This window comes from Neolamprologus brichardi, chromosome 5 (assembly GCF_056152115.1).
Source record: "Neolamprologus brichardi isolate AB-2024 chromosome 5, ASM5615211v1, whole genome shotgun sequence".
Taxonomy (NCBI): domain Eukaryota; kingdom Metazoa; phylum Chordata; class Actinopteri; order Cichliformes; family Cichlidae; genus Neolamprologus; species Neolamprologus brichardi.
The window spans coordinates 35,273,800-35,293,199 of record NC_142108.1 but is presented as its reverse complement, the minus strand read 5'-3'; the positions used below and the strand labels follow the sequence as shown (position 1 = coordinate 35,293,199).

Sequence of the window (19,400 nt, the reverse complement as noted above, 5' to 3'; positions counted from 1 at the left end):
ATTTTTTCTTGTTCTGTCCTATATTTGATGTGTTTCCACACGTTTTTAACTATTGGATGTTTGAATTAAGTTCACTAGACTCGCAGATCTTAATCTTATTTAGATGTTGTACTTCATCCTTTGACTGATTTGTAATTTTACTGATTAATAACTGTTTGAAAAATGAAAAGCAAACAAACTTTTATATTTTGTATTTTATTTTGAAATCCAGTTCCTGTCTGGTGTATTTGTCTGGTAGATTTGTGTCACACACACATTTGGCTTGAAAACTAAAGAACTAATTATAAAACACAGAATAATAATAATAATAATAAGTGCTGCCCCCGCGCGCAGGCCACTGGTGGAGAGGTGGCGGCGCTGAGGGGAGGGTGGGGGCAGCTTGGAGGGTGGAGTAATTCAGAGAATGCGAGACACTGCCCTCCCTCCCTCTCTCTTCACTCCTCCTCCTCCGGGTGGAAATTCATCCTTCAGGCTGGGTAGCGGACATTTGTGAGGAGGACGTCGGGAGTGCGGGACTCGGAGACCCGCGGTGGCAGCAGAACTTCTACCGCCGGGTTTGGTGCTCTGCGGCTTCTGAGCTTCGCGCACAGCGGTGTGATTTCCGTCTTGTGCTTTTCCGGTGGCTCTCAGCTCTTCTCGGTTCCTCGGATTTTTCCAGCTGCCGTGCCTCCCTCAGCTCCGGCGGTGTTCCACTTGGAGCTTTACGGACATCCGCCTCTGCTTCGTGTGCAACTTTGGAGATCTGACGCCGACACACGGCCCGGTTCGTCCGCTGCACTCCGGAGTGAACAGGAAGGAGGTAACCGGAGCTCCCCGTCGCCTCCTCCGCCACCAGCTCCGGTGTGACCGCGGCGGCAGCAGCGGAGAGGGAAGCGGGATTAATGTCGGGAGGACCCGGACCCGCAGCAGCGCTCACGGTCAGTGTGTTCTCGGCTCTGTGCGTCACCGCGCGGCGGCTCGGCTTCCCGCCGGTGCTTCCGGTGTTTTTAAGTGTGAATATCGGTGCGTTCGGAGCGCGTCGGCTCCAGCACGCCCCGGAGCCCCGCGTGTCCTCCGTGTCCGCGGCTCGGGCTTCAGAACCGAACAGGTGCTTTTTAATTCGGGGGTTGGGGGGTTTGGGGGGGCGCCTCTTTCTAAAACGCCTCTCGGTCACAGTCGGGCTTATTTTAGGCGTCATGTGAGGAACGCTGCCCCTGACGCGGACACGGCGCGGCAGTCAGGCGCAGCGTTCCTCGGACACTCGGACGGAGGCTGAGCGGCTCGCTGACCCGCCGGCTCCTCCGGGCTCCCTTGCACCCTCCCCGGGTTCTCTCGCTCTCTCTGCTGGGCTGGAAGTTGGCCGAAGTGCACCAGGCGCGTGAAAACGTGCCGGGTGGCGTGGACGCAAACCTCCACCTCATCAGCAGCTCCTCGGGACTGCGGGGTGAGCAGCGGGGGGAGAGGTGAGGAAGGTGCGCACCGCAGGGTGTTTTCGCCCGACTCTTCATCATTCCTCTCACGTCCTCTTCGCCATGGAGACGTTTGACAGTCTGCCGCGGCGCGGGGACGTCTCCTCTGACCGGGGGACGGCGGGGGGAGGGGAGTGAGGGGGGCTCACACACTGCTCCGGTTCAGTGTTGCTGGACTCATCAGTCTGTTAATATTCACGTCCTTATGAAATCATCCTGATTTTTAAAGCAGAAATTTCCTCCTGAAAACTGAATATTTTCGCTTTATATCTAAAAAGTGGCGCTTCCATGACGTCATTTTCTCACCGGTGAACGGTCTTCTGGTCCAAGCTGATCAGTAGCTGCGGTTTTCGTGAATTGCGTGAGGCGTGCAGAGGTTTTAACCACAGGACGTGATTGGCTGCTTCACGCCAGCGGAGCAGGAGCGCGTCCGCGCGCTGCTGCTGGACCCCGAGCGGCGCGGGCTCTGCGCTCCGTGCACAGCGGGTTCATTTCAGACACTCTGCTGATCCTGCTGACCTCTGATCTGCTCCAGTTATCTGTTCAACTTCTTCACTCTCAGCTTTCTTCATGGTTTTTTTTTCTCAAAGTAATGTGGCCCCTCTGCTTCACGGGCCCTAAATAAATGAAGGGGCTGTGCTGTTCAGTAATGGGTAATTTGGGGGGGTTTGAGCGTCCCGTGGGTGCTATTACTCTCTGTCTGAAGCAGGAGCAGGCATGGAGGTCCACCTGTTTTCCTATTACCACCAATGGAAGTAGATCAATACCTCCTCAGTACATCACCATGGATCCTGTTCTCTTCTATTCTGTCGAGGCTTCAGTGACGTAAATCAGCAGAGCTGCAGCTGAGCACACTGTGTGTGTGTGTGTGTGTGTGTGTGTGTGTGTGTGTGTGTGTGTGTGTGTGTGTGTGTGTGGTGTGTTTTGTACACATGCTGACTTTAATCCTTCACACTGAGAACAATGTTTGTTTCCGTCTGAGAGCCGGAGCTGATCAGCGTCATGGTGGCGATGAGTGTGTGTGTTTCTACACCGGACTGTTAATTTGTTCACTCTGTGTGTGTGTGTGTGTGTGTGTGTGCTGACTCTGACGTCCAGCTGTGAAAGTGTGTGTGTGCCCCTCGTTTGCTGCTTTCCTTCCACGCGAGGCCGTTTTGTGGACACTGTGGGTGAAAGTCGTCTTATTAGGCGATGATCAGATACATGTTTCAGACGTCGATGCACAAAAACGAGGCGTGCACTGACACGTCGCCATGCTAGTAAACAAAATGCAATGATGTGAGTGGGTGATGGGCCTGACTGGATGATGGCAGACTCTCAGCCTGCTCGTGTAAATGTGTCTGTTAGATGCTGACTGAGCTCACTCACATTTTTAAATGTCTTGTTTTGTTTAGCAGTTTAACAGCTGCTCACCATCGTACTGGACAAAGAAAAGTGGGAATATTGAACGTTTTCTCTGTGAAAAGGCTTCAGTTGGATTTCTGTAGAACCGCAACACTACGGCGGGGGGGGGGGGGGGGGGGGGTGTGCTGTGGGTCATGACTTCATCAGGTGAAGTAGTGTGTAGAAACGTGGATATATCTGTGAAGATGCAGAAGCTGGCTGTGGTTCTCCACCTTCGAAGGGTGGAGTTCCCGTGTTTCTGGCCTGAGAACGCCTCCGTGTCTCCCCAGGAGAGCTGAGGGAGGGCGGGGCGATGCCCGTGTGGGAGTAACGTCGTTCCTTTGGGATTTGCACCCCAGACTGTTTCTGGCTCAAAGGAGCGCCACAGGCGTGTTTATCTACAGGAAGCTGATGTCAGCAGTTTTCCTGTGGGGGTGTGGCTGCTTGCCCGTGTTGCTCCTGTAGGAGGGGAGTTGCTGGGGTTGGGTTATCAGTGAATCGGCTGCTGTGGGGTTTGGTTTAACTTCAAAAGAGGTCGTAGATGCTGACCAGTGACCTGCTGCTTGTTAGGAGGTCCAGATGTGGACTCCTGGTGCTGATTGTTTCAAACGCAGTCAGATGTGAACATGTGAAAAAAGGGCAAACGTGTTCACCCAACTGTCCCCAAGCTCTAAAGAGCAGATCAGTGCTGCCGTCTCGTCTTCTGAGGAGACGCCACGCGCACTCTGAGCCGTCATCGGTCTGTCGGAGAGCTGCAGCGGCACGGCGAGGTGAGAAACATCTTGACGTCTCTGTCTGCATCGGGGGAAAGATGCCTTCGTGCTCTCCAGCTGCTCCTCGTCACATCTTCTCTGCTCGTCCTGTAGTAGACGTCTCTGCGCTGACCCGTAAGGGCGAGCGTTTGCTCTCGCCTCTGAAACGCCCCCCAGCCTTTGTTACAGACGCTCTTCGGGCTTGAATGACCTCTCGGAGCTGCTCGATGATGAGTCTAATAGATGTGGGGCAGCTTCGTGTTTGGCCTGCTGTGGGCTGGCCCACTGAAACAAAGCCTGCTGGCCAGTCTGTGAGGTTTGGAAAGGAAACCCTGGAATTCCACTTTGGGTTTGGGGCTCCCCCCCCCCCTCAATGCTTACATAAGCAGTAATGTGCTGAGTAACTTCAGACCAAGGGGCAACCTCTGGAGCAGAAAAATGAAGGCAGTGTGCAAACCGCAGTTCCTCTAACGCTCTCCTGCAGCGAGCCCGTCTCCGTGGACTCCCGTGTTAAAACGTCCGACTTTACAGGGGGAATAAACATGTTTACAGCCGCTTCAGCCTCTCTGGATAGCTTCTCCTTCATAACAGCTCTGAGTGGGGCCATCTCTTATTTTTATTTATAAGTCGTCCACTGCAGGAGCTCCTGACTGCTTTACGACCCCCTCCTGCGTCGCAGCTGCCCGGCACGGCGGTGCATGGGACGTTTATGCAAAGATAAACCTCGCAGGCTCATTTTTTCATCTTTGTTTCTGTAAATCTGACAGCAGCAATGGTTCAGCCAAACAGAGTCGGCCACACTCCCCTTCCTCCTCTCGCAGCGTTTCTTCTGTCTGAGCGAGTCCCCATCTCTGAAATCAATATCATCCAAAATAGGATCGAGTTCTCGTGTTATGAAAAGCCTTGTGCATCTACAGGATGATGAGTCTAATCTTTGGCTCCCTGCTTTTCAAACTTTTGGGTTACGAGAAGGAAATTTTTCTATTTTTGAAGCTTTGGGTTGAAGCTAAAGAAAACGTGTGCATGCTGTGGAATAAGCCCGCTCTATCACGTCGGAGATGAGCTTGAGATCCTTTAGGCGCGTTCCCTCCTCCTGAGCTCTCGTGGGCTAAAATAGGGGGATGAGGCATCCCGAGTGTTCCTGTGCCCACAGCTGACTACCCTTCTGTCGCTGTGAGTCATGCTCTCGCCACGAATCGAACACCACTTGTCGACGCGCGTTTGTCAGAACTCGAAAATAAAACGGTCATGAGATGTTTAAAGAGCCTCGCGGGCTTTAGGAGGCGTGGGACGGCGAGGGCTATTCTTAGCCTGAGATAACAACGGGGCTTCGGTCGGCGAGCAGATGCCGAAGCTGGTTTCAGACACCGGCCTGCGACCCAACAGGCCTGCTGCTTCGTCTCCAGCTGCTTCCTTTGTCATTAACAGTCGCAGCTTTCATCCGGCGTAAGCGCTTCATCGGGCTTACGGCGTTCAATGCAGATCCCGTCAGTCTGTCAGGGCTCACGGGGAGTTTCCTCCGCCTTCAGCTGCTGTTCTTCCCACGGACGGAAGATCATTGTGGTTAATTTCAGTCGCAGAGTGAGAAATCACTGTGTCAGTGACTGTAAACATTCACAGCCATTCGAGTTGACTTAACACTTTTGGATATTTCCGAACGCTCGCTCGGAGTCTCATCAACACTCCAATCAACACCTGTCAGCTTTAAATAATCAGCACTGGAGTTGCTGGAGTTCGGCTGGAAGTCATTTTATTTCCTGCTTGCAGGATTAATCGATCCTGATGCCACTAATATCATCAGAGAGGAGCTGCGGCGGGGCGATGGTGGCAGGAGAACTCGGTTGTCCTCATCTGTGCGGATGCTCGCTGACTAATGTCACACATGCCTGAAGCGAGGGCCGTGTTGACCTGGCAACAGGAAGAATCCTCCACCGTCCTAAATGAGGAGGACGCCCCCCTCAGGGGGAGGAGCTGCCCAAAGCTTGTGCTCATAGATCAGCGTAGGACTGCCTTCGCACTCTGCTCTCGCTTCGCCATGGCGCATTGCTACAGCAGAGATACTGTAGATGCTTAATGTCCGTCACTTGGGGCGGCCACCCCTCCTCCCACGCTACAGCCACCACCTCGGGGTTGGAGGCGTTACCTCACATCGTAGTCAGGTCACACTTGGCTGGTGACGATCTTGTTTGTTACTGCAGTCGCTTCACTTAAGCCCTGCATCCCCTCCACGACCCGCCACAGCTCACGTTCATTTCCTGCTTTTCTTATTTGCTTTCGGTCAATTTGCAGTTTTGCAAACAAAGCAAAGCGTGGCGTGGAATCGATGAGCCTTATCTTTCAGAGCTTTAGTTGTAACTGAGTGGCAGACGTCCACAGGTGAGTAAAACGTCCCCTGAAGCCTGGTTGTCACGTGCACGTGCGGCTCTGCGGATGCACGGTTGCAGCTTCTTGCAAATCTGACGTCGGCCGCTGCTGCAGAGGAAAGCAGAGCCGGTCATTGAGCGATGCTCAGCGCGGCGCTCGGGCCTGTAGTTGCTGATATGGATCCGTTTTAGAGCTCAGCAGGGGGCAGAGGTCGATCTTGTAGTGCTGCCCCGGCGCTCGTACCTGTGGAGCGTTTGGATCAGCTGCCGCCGTGCCTCATGAACATCAGAGGTCAGAATCAGCCTCGTTACTTCCTTCTGTTTGCCCGGTTGCCGTGGCAGCAGCAGATATCCCCCCCCCTCCCCGTGTGTGCTCACATGTCACACTTCTGATTTGGGAGGAGAGAAAACAGGGTGGCAGTTCAGTAATTAGTTCTGGAGCATTAACTGCTTATCAGTGGGCGCTTTTATTAGCCCCCCTGTTTTGGCTGGTTAGCCTTCTGGACACGGAGCCAAATGGCGCTCCAAGTTGTCCGGTCAACCATGGAGGAATTCCTCCGCCGTGCCAGAACCCTCGGTGCCGGGAGAGGACCTAATTGTGATTCGAAATCGGTGTCAACACAGCGGCCGCACGGCGTGATTTTCACCGTCGAGATGGAGTCTGATTAGCTGAAATGCTTCCAGCGGCGAGCAGATAGAGCGACCGGAGCCTGGGTGGTGCTGTTTGATTTGCTGGGCCAAGCATTTTGTAACCATCAGGTTGACCCGTCTGGGGTTGGGGCTGCTTTTTGTTTCACAGAGCAGAAGAAATAAAGTCTGAAACTCGATAGATTTGCTGTTTTTCTCCAAACTGATGAGAAGTCTTAAAGGCTGCAAGGATAATCGTGTATGTGGATGTCAACAGGAAACACCAGCTTACGTGAGATACCGGACAGCTTCACAGCGTGTTCATGTTGAGCAGTTTTTAAATCCATAAAGAAAGAAGAGTGTGGGAGATGCGGACCTTTAGCCCACACAGGTCAAAGGTTAATGCTTCAAGATTAACTGGACAGATGCACATGGACGCAGAATATTTGTGGGTCACTTCCTGTCTTCCCTCAGTGGTGACCCATCTGGAGCGTCCAATTCTTTCACAGGATGGAATAATTTTATTTCCAACATGTAAACATAACTGAAAACTTAACTTCACTTAAAAACATCGAGTTTTCATGAAATACACAATGTTTAGCAGAAGTTTACACTTTTTCTGTTCCCGCCCCTTATTTTATATTCCAGTATTTACAAATCAATATTCAGAATATGACATTATACAGTCCACACATGTTTACTATATACAGTCTACACTCATATATGATACACTCATGAACTCAGCACCCTGTGGTTAACACTAGGGCGGCACGATTTTGCATAAAATGAGAATCACGATTTTTTTTTCCAGTACAAATATTTATTGCACTTATTAACTGCACATCAACTTCGTAACAGTTGAGACTGAACATAAAAACAATAAATAAACATAAAAACAACAAATGTCTCACGTTTTGTCGTTGCTGCAAAATGTTGTACTGCTTGAAATTGCGTCTCCACCGTTGCTCGACGCTGCGTGTATAGAGCAGGTAGTGCAACAATAGTAAAATAGTTGCGGGACGGCACTGTGTAGCGTTTGTCTAGGGTGTTGATCATTTTCCTAAATCCCTCGTTTTGCACAGTGTTGATGGAGACATATCTTTGGTCAGGTGATAAGTGATAGCCTCCGTAATTTCTTTGTGCCTGCGGGAGTTTGACGGGTATAGGGAAGCGCTGTATAAGGTTCCCGTTATTGATGTTTGGGTGGTTGACCGGGACGGATTTTCTCCTGTCACTTTCTCGTCATCCCTGACGTGCTCTCCGTTGTTTTTTCCCTGCTAATTTTAGCAGCCAGCTTCTGTATCACGTGGTATAAGGCTCCGCCCTTTTGTTGAGCAGGAAGAGTGAGCGCTTGTTTTCATGCAGATTACGTCCCGGATCAAAATGCGGTACAATTGTCGTCTTTTTTTTTTTTTAAATCGTTGTCATTTGGAAATGAGATCGCACATAAGTATGAATCGAGATCGCGATTTTCAGGTGTTCGGTCTGGTTTTAGCCCCATGCTAAATCGTCACGTGTTCAGAAACTAGAAGATGTTAGAGGTGGGAATCACCATACATCCCACGATACAATATTATTGCAATTTTTTAAAAATATTTTGCGATATTCAGATTCTGTACATAAAGGTAAACTTTATCAATCATCATTTTCTCTAATATCAAAGTCTCACACTCAGTCTTTCTCTCATTTCAGTTTGATTGTTGACAAACTGAATGGTTTGTATTACAGTCTAGTCCAACTTAACTGAATCAACCATCTGGTACAATTATAGCTATTCTGAACTATGCAGTTTATGAAAACTATGCAGCCCCTTCAGCAACTGAAGAATCTGAAAGTAAATTAAAACAAAATATAATTTTACATTAAATAAAAAAGTTTTAAACTTAATTAAAATAAAACATGTCTTAAATTAAAATAAGTAAACTGTCATGTTTATTGTTGCCGTAAAACAAGTTAAACACATTTGGACAGTGAAGGAATGTCAGGATTCTTGCTCAGAAAAAGGATCAACATGCTCTGAAGTCAGAGCACAAAAAACCTTTTTTGTAACAAAATATCGATTTCTGCTGTCCCTGTATCCATACATTATTAGCAAACAAAATATCACGATGTTACACAGTATCCATTTTTCCCCCACCCCTAGAAGATGTTCCATTTCAGATGAAGCCATCAGAAACGCTTTCATGGGAAACGTGAGAAGTTTAGTGTAGTTTGTGTCCACTCGCCCTGATCGCAGAGCATCAGTGAGACGTCAGAGTTTCTCATTCAGGCTGGAAAACATCAGTGAAAACAGGGGATTGTAACCCAACCCAGTCATGGATGGGACGCCACCTGGTGGATGTTTCCCCAGCACTGCTGTCCAACGATGAAAGTTGAGTTTAATAAAACCTGTTTGTAAAAGCGTTTCTTCTTCTCTGCCGGTGATCTTCAGATTTTCTGTTTCTTGGAGCGACATCGGTCAGGTTTCCATTCTCAGGCTGCTGTTTCATGACGTGCAGTAGATCTTAGTGAGGTGCTGGAAACAGACTCACATGTGTGGACATGTTGCTTCAGGAATCCAGCTTCAGCCATGGAGCACTGCCCGTTAGCTGGGGGGCCATAAAAGTGCCAAACAGACACAAATGTTTGAATGAACTCAGTTTTACTTTGTTGACGATGTCTGTGATAGCAACGCGCTGAAATAAAGAAAGATAAGCGCTTGTTTGCTTATCTCGTGCGTTAAAAAAGAGCCTGTTATCAGGCATGCGCTGCTGCTGCTTTGGAGACGATTTGCATGCTTTATTATTAAAAATTAATGAGTGTGGTGCAAGTGTGAAAGTGAAAGAGACTTGGGAAGCAAAGAAATGACACATGAAGAGGAAAAGCAGCATTTTTCACATTTGTCTCCGGCGGTGGAAACACATTTCCTCTGATGGATTTATGCTGCTCTTTTTTTTCTGCTGCACTCCCTCTCAGAGCTTTTTTTTTTTGTATTAATATGAAAGCTGCACAAAATTAATATTTTGGACACAAAAGGAGCTGGCCTGCTTTTAAAATGTCAGCTCTTTTCTTTTTTCTTGAGATGGGAAACAAACGTCCAGTCGCACAATTTCTCTTTTTTGGGGGGGTGTTTGATTTTAAAAACAACATCAGAGCGTCACGCCGAGCTCTGACTGTGGCGTGTTGCTCCACACCGATCAGGGATTCATTGATCAAACAGCCAGGAGAGTTATCCATAATGGAAACGATCATTAGCTCCATCCCCGAATAAAGATTTAGAAATGAGCTCCACCTCTGCGAGTTACAGCAGTACGATGCTGATTACACACTGATGCATGATTAATGATGAGCTAATGACACAACGCGACTCTCAGCGCGACCGTTTCCCTTCATTGAGGTCGCCGACTTCAATTAAATTTGTCTGATTACACCTCAAATTTTGGCTTTAGTTTAAAAGGCGTGTGTGTGTGTGTGTGTGTGTGTGTGTGTGTGTGTGTGTGTGTGTGTGTGTGTGTGCGCGCGTGTGTGCGCGCGTGTGTGTGTGTTGTTGACTCAGGCAGACAGCTCGGCCCTTCCACCTGGCCCGGAGCTTTTAAAGCATCAGCGACAGACAAATACAGCCGGCCGAGGAAATGAGACGTGAGAGAAGCTGACATGTTAAATCTAACAGTCAAACACCACCCGGCCGGCTTCACACCTGCCCCTCTGTGTGTGTGTGTGTGTCTGTGTCTGTGTGTGTGTGTGTGTGTGTGTGTGTCTGTGTGTGTGTGTGCAGTTGGTTTCTGAATAGGTGTCTTTACTGGCGTGAATTCAAATGTGTACACACTTGCATACATGCATGCACACACGCAGGAGTAAAGACTGCAGAGACGCATTCTTGCAGGAGGAGAAAGAGGAAGACGCAGCGTCTAAACGTCTGTTTGCATGTTCGGCGATCAGTTCTTCAGTTGCAGCGACGTTTGGATGAACATGTCAGTTAATTGGCTACAAACTCCTGGAGATGTTCAACTCTCAGCAGAGAAAACTGAAAAAATCTGTTGCTGGTTGTTCTTAATAATCACTTCAGCATTATTGCTATTAGTGCGTTAGTGCTGCAGTTAATGGTTATTATGCTTAAGACTCAATTATTTCTCTCAGATAATCAGATTAAGCTCCTCAGATCCTGATGATGGCTTCTTCTCTCTGATCAACAATCACAGTAAAGTCAGATTTATTCTTGGCAACAATACCGGAGTTAAAAACACTCGGAGAACAAAAGCTCTCAGCTCGGCTGCACAAACGACAGCAGTGCAGGCTGCAGTCATTAGTGCGCGTTAAACATCTTTAATATTCACAAATGAGGCTGATGTGAGGAAAGCCACCAGCTTTTCTACTGATGGGTATCAAACACAAAGATTATAACTAAAAGATAAAACGGTAAACTCAGGCATGATGGGTAATTCCTAACGTTTCCACAGATTGCATTAAACATCTGGACTGTGGTGTCAGTCTGCACCCCAACAGGTGTGTCCACACTGCTGTCGGCTCTCTGCGCCCCCCTAAAAGCTTTAAAATATGCATCTGAACAATGAGAGGTGCACGACGGTGCCACGCCAAAAGCAGAAGGTCGAAGTTAGAAGCATGAGCTTCCTCTGCAGGGCGTCTGGGCTCAGCCTCTGAGGTGAGGAGGCTCCTCCTCCACATCAAACAGATCCAGCTGTGATGGGTCAGCAGGACCTCCCATGGGGGTCGTTTCGGGGATGTCCAACTGGGACCCTAAGGGCAGACCAGGACACGCTGGAGAAGATTATGGATCTGACCTGTGGATGGATTAACCAGGAAGGCGAACCCTCGATGATGCACATCGGCGTCCATCGCAGTTCCACCGTCACATGTGCGTGACGCGGCGGCAGCCTGTGATAAAGACCAGGTGTTGGTCTGAAACCAGTGACTGAATGGCTTCATCAGTAATATTTTTGGCTAAATTGTCTTAACTTTATCAGGTTCGTCGATTTCTTTACAATCTGCTTTTGCGCGTCTCCGTCAGTGAACGCCGCCACCGCTGCAATAAAGCCTGATATTTCCTGGATAATCCACTTGTGTGATAAACACAAATTTGGCGGCGACTGCAGAGACATTGAGTTTCAGATACATCCAGAAGCTTCCAGCTCTGTTAAAGGAGCGCTTCGCATTTCTGCAGCAGGAAGTAAACATGAAATGTGTCACGGCGGATGAATGCTCATCTCCGAGCCTATTTGCAGATTTGTGTAACGGATCAGGATGTCATGACTCACCCATTCATCCAGTTATTCACCCTCCTTTTCATCCACCCACCCTCCCGTCTATCCACACACTCATCCACCCATCAAGCCGTTTATTCTCTCCACCCATTCATCCGTCAATCTGTCTTTTATGACAGGCAGTCATTCAGGGGACGAGCGCTGCCGTCTGCCAGCTCGCTCTGATGATTCACGTCCTGGAGACGCCGCGGTGGCGGTGCACGCGCTCGGCGTGTTTGTTGGCGGGCGGCGGGGAGGGAGGAGGAATTTGGGAATGACAGTGGATGTAGTAATGGGATGAGCTGATTTATTGGGACTGCAGAAAGGCACGGCGAAGGGTGAGACGGAGAGAAATGGGGTTAATGGAAAGCCGTGGCGTGAGAGCGGCAGAGAAAATGAGCACAGAGGTGGAGGATGGGTGGAGGTGGTGACAGCAGGAGGATGGGCGAGTCGAGGAAAATTACACGAGGGAGCAGATTATTGCCTTTGAGCATCCTTCCGGCGCTGCGGACCTCAGGAGGACGGCATTGTTGACGTCGCTGCCGCTTCAGAGCGTTGCACTCTGATTGGCCGATAGCCTTCAAGGGCAAACAGACTGCAGGTGGAGCTCACACCCAAACTCCCCGCTGTTCGCGATGTGGCGGCGGAGTCTTATCGACGCCTCACATCTTGCCGACTTTCAGAGAAAGTTTAAAGCAGTTTATCAGATCTAAGAATCATCTGAAGACTTTTATTGGAGGCTGAAACCTTTGCAGGAGTTCAAACTCAAATATGTCTGAAGATGCGGCCGGCGGCGGGATAAACCGGGGCTGACGTCTCGGTTTATTGGGTTCTCACATTTGTTGAGGCCTGAATAAAGTTCAGGATGATGATGACTTCTGTCTGCTGCTTGATGTGGTCAAAATTGAGGCGCGGAGTCCGAGACGACGCAACCCGAAGACTCTTTTATTCATCTTGAATCAAAGTGAACCAAACAACACGTCGGAGCTTTTAGAAAGTTAGAAAACTGTAAAGGAAAGAGTTGCGTTTGATTTGTACACATCGAGCACAAAGGTTAGCTTCAGGACGATGATCTGCTGACGACAGGAAATGAGGGCGGTCCAGCTGCTTGTAGATGGTTATGGTCTCTCTTTGTCTGTAAGGTTGGGTTTATGAAACCTGTTCTCCAGGATGTGATGTGATGTTGGTATTAAATGGTGCCTCTACTGTCAATCTGCATCTTCTCAACTTGTTTTTAATTGCCTGGAGTCACGACCTTTGTTCAGGACGAGATGTTTCTCGTCGTCCTTTTGGTTTCCTCCAGTTCAGAGAATCGGAGACTGAGCCAGTCATATTTGGGAAGGAGTGTCCCACTCGAGTATGTGAAGTTATTGTGGCACTTATTAATCATTCAGAGTTTAAATACTCTGTTTGCTCATAACACAGATGTCTCGACTGTCATATTTGTTGGTCCATTGTTTACGCTTTACTGCTCACGTTAACGATGTCTTATCTAAAAGGATTGCTCTGAATTTTAAGAGTTATCTGTACTTATGAATTCAAATTTCACCTGTTTCCTTCTACACACCTACAAGAAGAAAGTTGACTGAAAGAGGTGGAGCTTAAACGCCTGCACTGACACTCAGTATAAACCAAAGAAGGATTATTTTGAATGGTGACTCATGCAAAGCTGCTCTAGGAGAGTCCAAGAATAATAAACGCGAAGCAGGAAATGAGCAGAACCGAGCCCATCCAGCTTCTGACATGTTTGTGCGTCAGGTTCAGACTCAATGTTTTTGTATCCTGGTAGAGCTGGGCGATAGAACGATAACAATATGTATCGCGAAATAACTTTTTCTCGATAGAAAAATTTAACTATTGCGATAGACCTCACCGAAGAAGAAGAACAGCCAATCCAAATTAACTAGCGCAGAGCCGAACCAATCACAGCCGCAGCGTCACGTCACGTGACTTGTTACGTACAGCACAAGTGCCAAGCCGCCGTGCCGCCCGGGTAATGGAGGAAATGAGTGTGCCTTCTAGAGAAAAATCAACCGAGCGTGACCGAAGGTTACCAAAGATAAAACCGATGATGGTTCCAATACCGGAGAGATTGTCGAACGGAAGAGCCACAGAAGTTCTGTAGTGTCAAGGTATTTCTGCTATTTCAAGTCTGACAAAAACAGAGTAGCGCACACTGTAAATGTGCCGAAAGCAAGTCTGGAAATACAATAAAGCGGTGCATGCTCAATCTCTGACTGGAAGCGCTAATTCGTCATTCGGCTTTTGTCGACTAAAGTAACTGTTAAACTGTTTGAAAAGCTCAGCTATACAACAAGGAGAGAATTTCCTTTTAGTTCTCAGTTTATTTGATATTGACAGAAGTTACTCAATTTTGTCTGTTCTTCTGTAAAACAAACTAAGATTTATTTTTAGAATTAATATTTTGTTTCTAAGTGGAATTGACAATTTAGTCTGTTTTGTTTGTTCTGTTTTGAAACTTAAACGCTTTAGCGGCTGCCTTTTGTGTAGTTTGCAATATTTGCCTTTATTTATCTGAAAAAGTCTCATGTTCCTTAAGTACATCTACCCTGTTGAACTTATTATGGGAAATAAATATTTAAACCAAAACAAGCTGCAGATTATTTCACATTTTACTTGTGAGCAACGGCACATTTAAATCTTACGAATATAATTATTTGGCTTATATCGTGATATATATCACGATATTTATCGCGATATATATCGTGATATATATCACGATATACATCACGATATATATCGTTATCGCCTGAAATGAAAAAAACATCGTGATATGAAATATCTTATATCGCCCAGCTCTATATCCTGGCGTCACCAGTGGTGGATACTCACAACCCAAAAAAGTCCCTCTCATACCATCCCAGGAATATTATCCTGGGATGGTATTCCTATACTGAGGTAAACGACAGCTGTTGCTGGGGGGATGGAGCCGGTAAGGATAAAACTGGAGAGGAGAAACATGAGTGTGAGTCTGTTCAGACCTCAGGATAACGCTGATATTTAGCGTCACGTAAAGCAGCGAATGTTGTACATCCAACAATCGGCTGTCTTTGTGGAGGGATTGCCGGCAGCAGACGTACTGCTGCATGCAGAGATAGCTGCTCGCTCCTGCCCTAATGACTCCCCCTCTCTCTCTCTGCCGGCTGAAGTGGGTCTCTTGAAGTGCAGTCCTGTACATCCCGATAGCGCAGAGCAAACAATGGATGTATTGGCCGTGCTAGTGAGGGTGTTAGCATCTCAGAATAACAACGAGTCGAGAGAGGACACTCCGGTTGAATTACTGCACTTCAGAGAAAATCCTCGCCGCCTCTTCCTGCTCTACGAACAAACACGGCGCAGCCCAGCAGCCCGTCTTTGTCTTTACTTTTAAATTAAAGAGGGCAAAACAGATGCTGATTAGTTTTCTTTCCACTTGGTAAAATTAGATCTGCTCCAAGAGCCAGAACTTTATTCATGCATACATATCTGCTAAGTACGGCAAGCAAAAAGCAAGGGTTCATACAAACAATGAGAGCGTTTAAAAGTCTGCGTGGTTTCTTTGAGGGGGGGTTTGCATGCTTCACTGTGCAGCCGTGAGGGTTGTGGAGCTCATCCTGAACGTTCAAACAGAATTCATATCATTCCAGCCGAGCTGTGCTGATTACAGGCCCGGCTCTGCAGAGGCTCAACACCTGGTTTGAGGTGAACTTAAAGAGGAGCTCTGCCGTAAATCCACCTGATGTCTCAGGACTTAAACGCAGAGCAGATGACGGCAGAGCGCCTTCAAGTTTAGTTTCTCCTGAGATCTTAAAGCACTTTGAAGGTTCCAGAAATGTCCCAGGTGATTGCTGGTGTGTTTTTTGGAGGTTTTACTGTCATTTTTGTGCCTTCGCTGGTAATCATATATATTTAGCCATTACCTAAATGTTCATTTTCTGGATTTTGCATTAAACAAAGTCAAATGGTTGGCGTGAAATCCTCGATACGTGCCCCGTGTGTGCAGAGGACGTAAAGAAAGCCGAGCTTCATACCGAGCTCAGATCCTCCAAACTGTCACACTATAAGTAACTGAACCCAAATTACACTCCAATAACTTTGCAGACGGCACAAATTGCCGACTTTGAATGAAGCAGCGTGAACGTCGTTGTTTTATGAAGCACTCTGCAGTTTTATGACTTGTTTTCTTCAAGCTGCAGGCAGCCGTCACCTACAGTTAAGAAACTCTTTGTGAAATTAGGTTTTCCCTTTTATTAAAAAGAGACGCATACAGCTCAGTTGGATTCGATTTAAAAAGGCTTCATTTTGTTGCTCACTAGGCAATCTGCAAACACCTGAAGTAAATACACGAGGGGACGGGGGGGATCAAACAAAATGAAGGCACAGATTTCAAACCCACCGACCGCACATTTACTCTCATTTTAAAATTACTCATTTCCATTTTCCATGTTTTCTTCTTGGACTCTTCTAGAGCAACTTTGCATGATTCATAGTTCAACATAATCCTTCTTTTTCCCGTCCTGGTCATTCAGCCAATCAGTTCATCCTCTGTCTGACGTCGTAAACATGCAAATATCCATCCTTGATGACATCATGCAGAGCCAAGCGTAGAAAAAAACCTGTCTGAAGGTGACGTCATTATTAGAAACTTTGGCTGTGTTTGAGCAGCAGGTATTTGACACGACCTCGTGTGTCTGAAATGTGAGACCTCTGCATTTAGTCTGCCAGCAAACATGCCGAGCATCCTTCACATCCTGAACAAACTGCTGAGGTTTTAGAAAACTACTTTCTTATCATTCAAAGCTTAAAAAGAAAGAGCACCGCCCAAAAAATTAAGTCAAATGACTGCAAATTGCAGCTGGCTCCAGCTCGCATGTCTTTGAACTGAGGAAGTCAACGCTCGAGAGCCCGGCTGCTCGGCCGTCGCCGCTATGTTTGAGCTCGAACTCGAGCAAAGGTTCCAACCTGCGGTAAAGAATAGGTGAGCTTGAGCTCGGGGTCTTTAAATGATTCGAAAGACAGGCGAGGATTCATAGTGTTAGTCGAACCTTTGGTCTCAAAGTCTGTCCTCATGCACATGGAGCATTTAAAGTCCTGTTGTGCCTCTGCAATGGGCGTACGATCCTTCAACTCGGTCATTACTTTTGGGCAGAAATGACAGATCTGGTGAATCGGGCGGCCGATGAGCTACGATTGTTTTAATGTGGCCAAAAAAACTAACGACGTGGATTCTGGCACACATCAGTTCAGTCATTTCCTGCTGTTCTCCCTCAGGAAGCTCAGGACGTCACAGTAGATTAACCCAGTGTGTGAGGGGAAACTCGCCCAGTAATGAATGTGAAAGCAGTGATGTTGATAGACCTGCTCCCACGTTCTTCCTTTGGTACAGGAGATGCAGTGATTTAATTTAAGACTCTGCGGCTCTTCGGAGTTTCTTGTTTTGACTCTTTCTTCGTGTTTTACTGTTATTCCATCTTCTCCACGTCAGTCGGTCAGGCCTTCAACTGCTGCCATTACAAACCCTTTTTTCTGCGGAGCATCTAAATCTCCTGATGTTCAGGCTCGAGCCTTCAACCTTTCAGTCAGTGCCAGGCGCTGCCTTCTCCGCGTCCTTCCCTTTAATGTTATCAGTTTCTCCTGTTTGTGGGCGCTTATTACTTTTTATTTCTTTGATAACAGAAGTGCAACGTCACCTTCACAGAACCTTCTGCGGCACAGTGCTCTTAAATCAAAGCACGCCGAAAGTCTGCAGAGAAGATCACATTTTAATTGACTGATTAGCATCAAAGAGGCTTTTTTTCCACTTCACACAGAAGCTGCACAAAGACCGAAGTTGTTGATGTGATCCGAAGACCAAAGTAGAGACAGGAGAGCAGAATAACCAAATTACCAACCTTGAATTGTCTCTTTTTAGTTTTTACCTGCACGTCCGAGTTTTGAGTCTTGTCTCTGACCGTCTTTCTTTTCCTCTTTAATATTCGGGCGTTTTTAGAGATGAGCTGTGCTCTCACACCTCCTCTAACCTGTTAGCGGCGTGCAGTAACGGATGTATCAGCGCCGATGGCGTGTTCTCGTCGTTTAGAGGGATTTCAGGTTTGATTCCTCGTGACATTTACCCAAGTCCGTCCGCGGCGTAGCGTCCGCGGCGTAGCGTCCGCAACGTCCGCCACTGAGAGGAAAAACAAAAATGGAGTGATAAATATCAGCTGGCTCTCGCTCCATTGGGCTGAGATAAATTTAGTAGACGGGGGGCATCTTTAACCTGGCGAAAAAATAAAAATCCACATCGTGGTGCCTTTAAAACCCTGCCAGCCAGTTGGAGGTCACATTGCTCGGGCTGTAAGGCTATCAGCCGTGGCCCGCTATTATCATAGAGATAAAGAATGGGGCCTCGAAGCTGAGACGTCTGCAGTGACCGTGGAGGGAGCGAGGGGAAGGGAGGTGGACGAAGATACCGTCTGGCTGCAGTGAATTATGTCCTTTGGAAAAAAAAAAATTTACCGGCTGGCAGAAATGTGAGTTAGCGGGCGAGCGAGCGGCGCTCTGGCCGTATCGCTGGGAGTACAACGAGCTGCACTCACGAGTGACTCAGGAACACGCTGACAGGCTGATGGAGTGAATGAGTTACTCGAAAGCTTCCAGCAGATTGAACAAATGAATAAATGTTATTGATCACCGACCTGCTGCCTTTGATTGACAGAAAAGTCGATTTTTGATTGATTTCTCGTTGTTTTTGGACACAACTCACATTTCTCTGGGATACACTGAAACATTAAAAACACCTCCTTCATGTTGTCTAGAAACCGAACAAGCTCTAACCCGCTGGGCCGCAGAGGCAGGAGGGTTGGGTGGTTGGACAAATGTGCTTGCTGTCTTTGTTTCCCAATAAATATTGTGAATAAGTTCCTCATTTGGTGGATGAACTCCAGCTCCACCATCTTGGACTGCTGCTGGGAGCGCTGGCGACTTCTCCTAGCAGAAACAAGTCTCCACCTGTTAGAGGTTCTGGTTCAATTTGGCTCCACAGCAGAACCGGGACTAATGTTGTCCACTGCAGTCCAAGACGGTGGAGCTGGAGTTGGACGAGAGGCTTGAAACAGCTGAATGGCTGAGAGGAGAGCACCGAACGGTGACCTGAACACAGGGAAGCATGATGGGAAGGAGTGGTGCTAGCTGGCTTGCAGCTTTAAAAATAAAAAAAAGAGGATTATACCTTCAAGTCAAATCAAATAGTTCTTGTAATAATTTTAGCTCTTCATTTCCACAAGCTTTGGTGGAGGCTCTGTTGGGTAAGCCATCTGCATGTTGGCTCGTCTCCATCACTCACATAATCAGGCCCCATCTTATCTTAATGACCTTGTAGTACCATATCACCCTATTAGAGCACTTCGCTCTCGCTCTGCAGGCCTACTTGTTGTTCCTAGAGTATCTAAAAGTAGAATGGGAGGCAGAGCCTTCAGTTTTCAGGCCCCTCTTCTGTGGAACCAGCTTCCAGTTTGGATTCAGGAGACAGACACTATCTCTACTTTCAAGATCAGGCTTCAAACTTTCCTTTTTGCTAAAGCATATAGTTAGGGCTGGACCAGGTGACCC

General features: G+C 47.6%; 1 protein-coding gene across 1 annotated transcript in view; it reads left to right on the top strand.

Annotated features, from left to right (window-relative positions):
* Positions 1 to 464: 464 nt before the first annotated feature.
* Positions 465 to 19,400, top strand: part of dag1 (dystroglycan 1) — a 57,366-nt gene continuing 38,430 nt past the window's right edge. The window contains exon 1 of the mRNA XM_087841139.1: positions 465 to 917. The gene's annotated coding sequence lies outside the window, so the exon portion shown is untranslated. The remainder of the gene's footprint in view (positions 918 to 19,400) is intronic.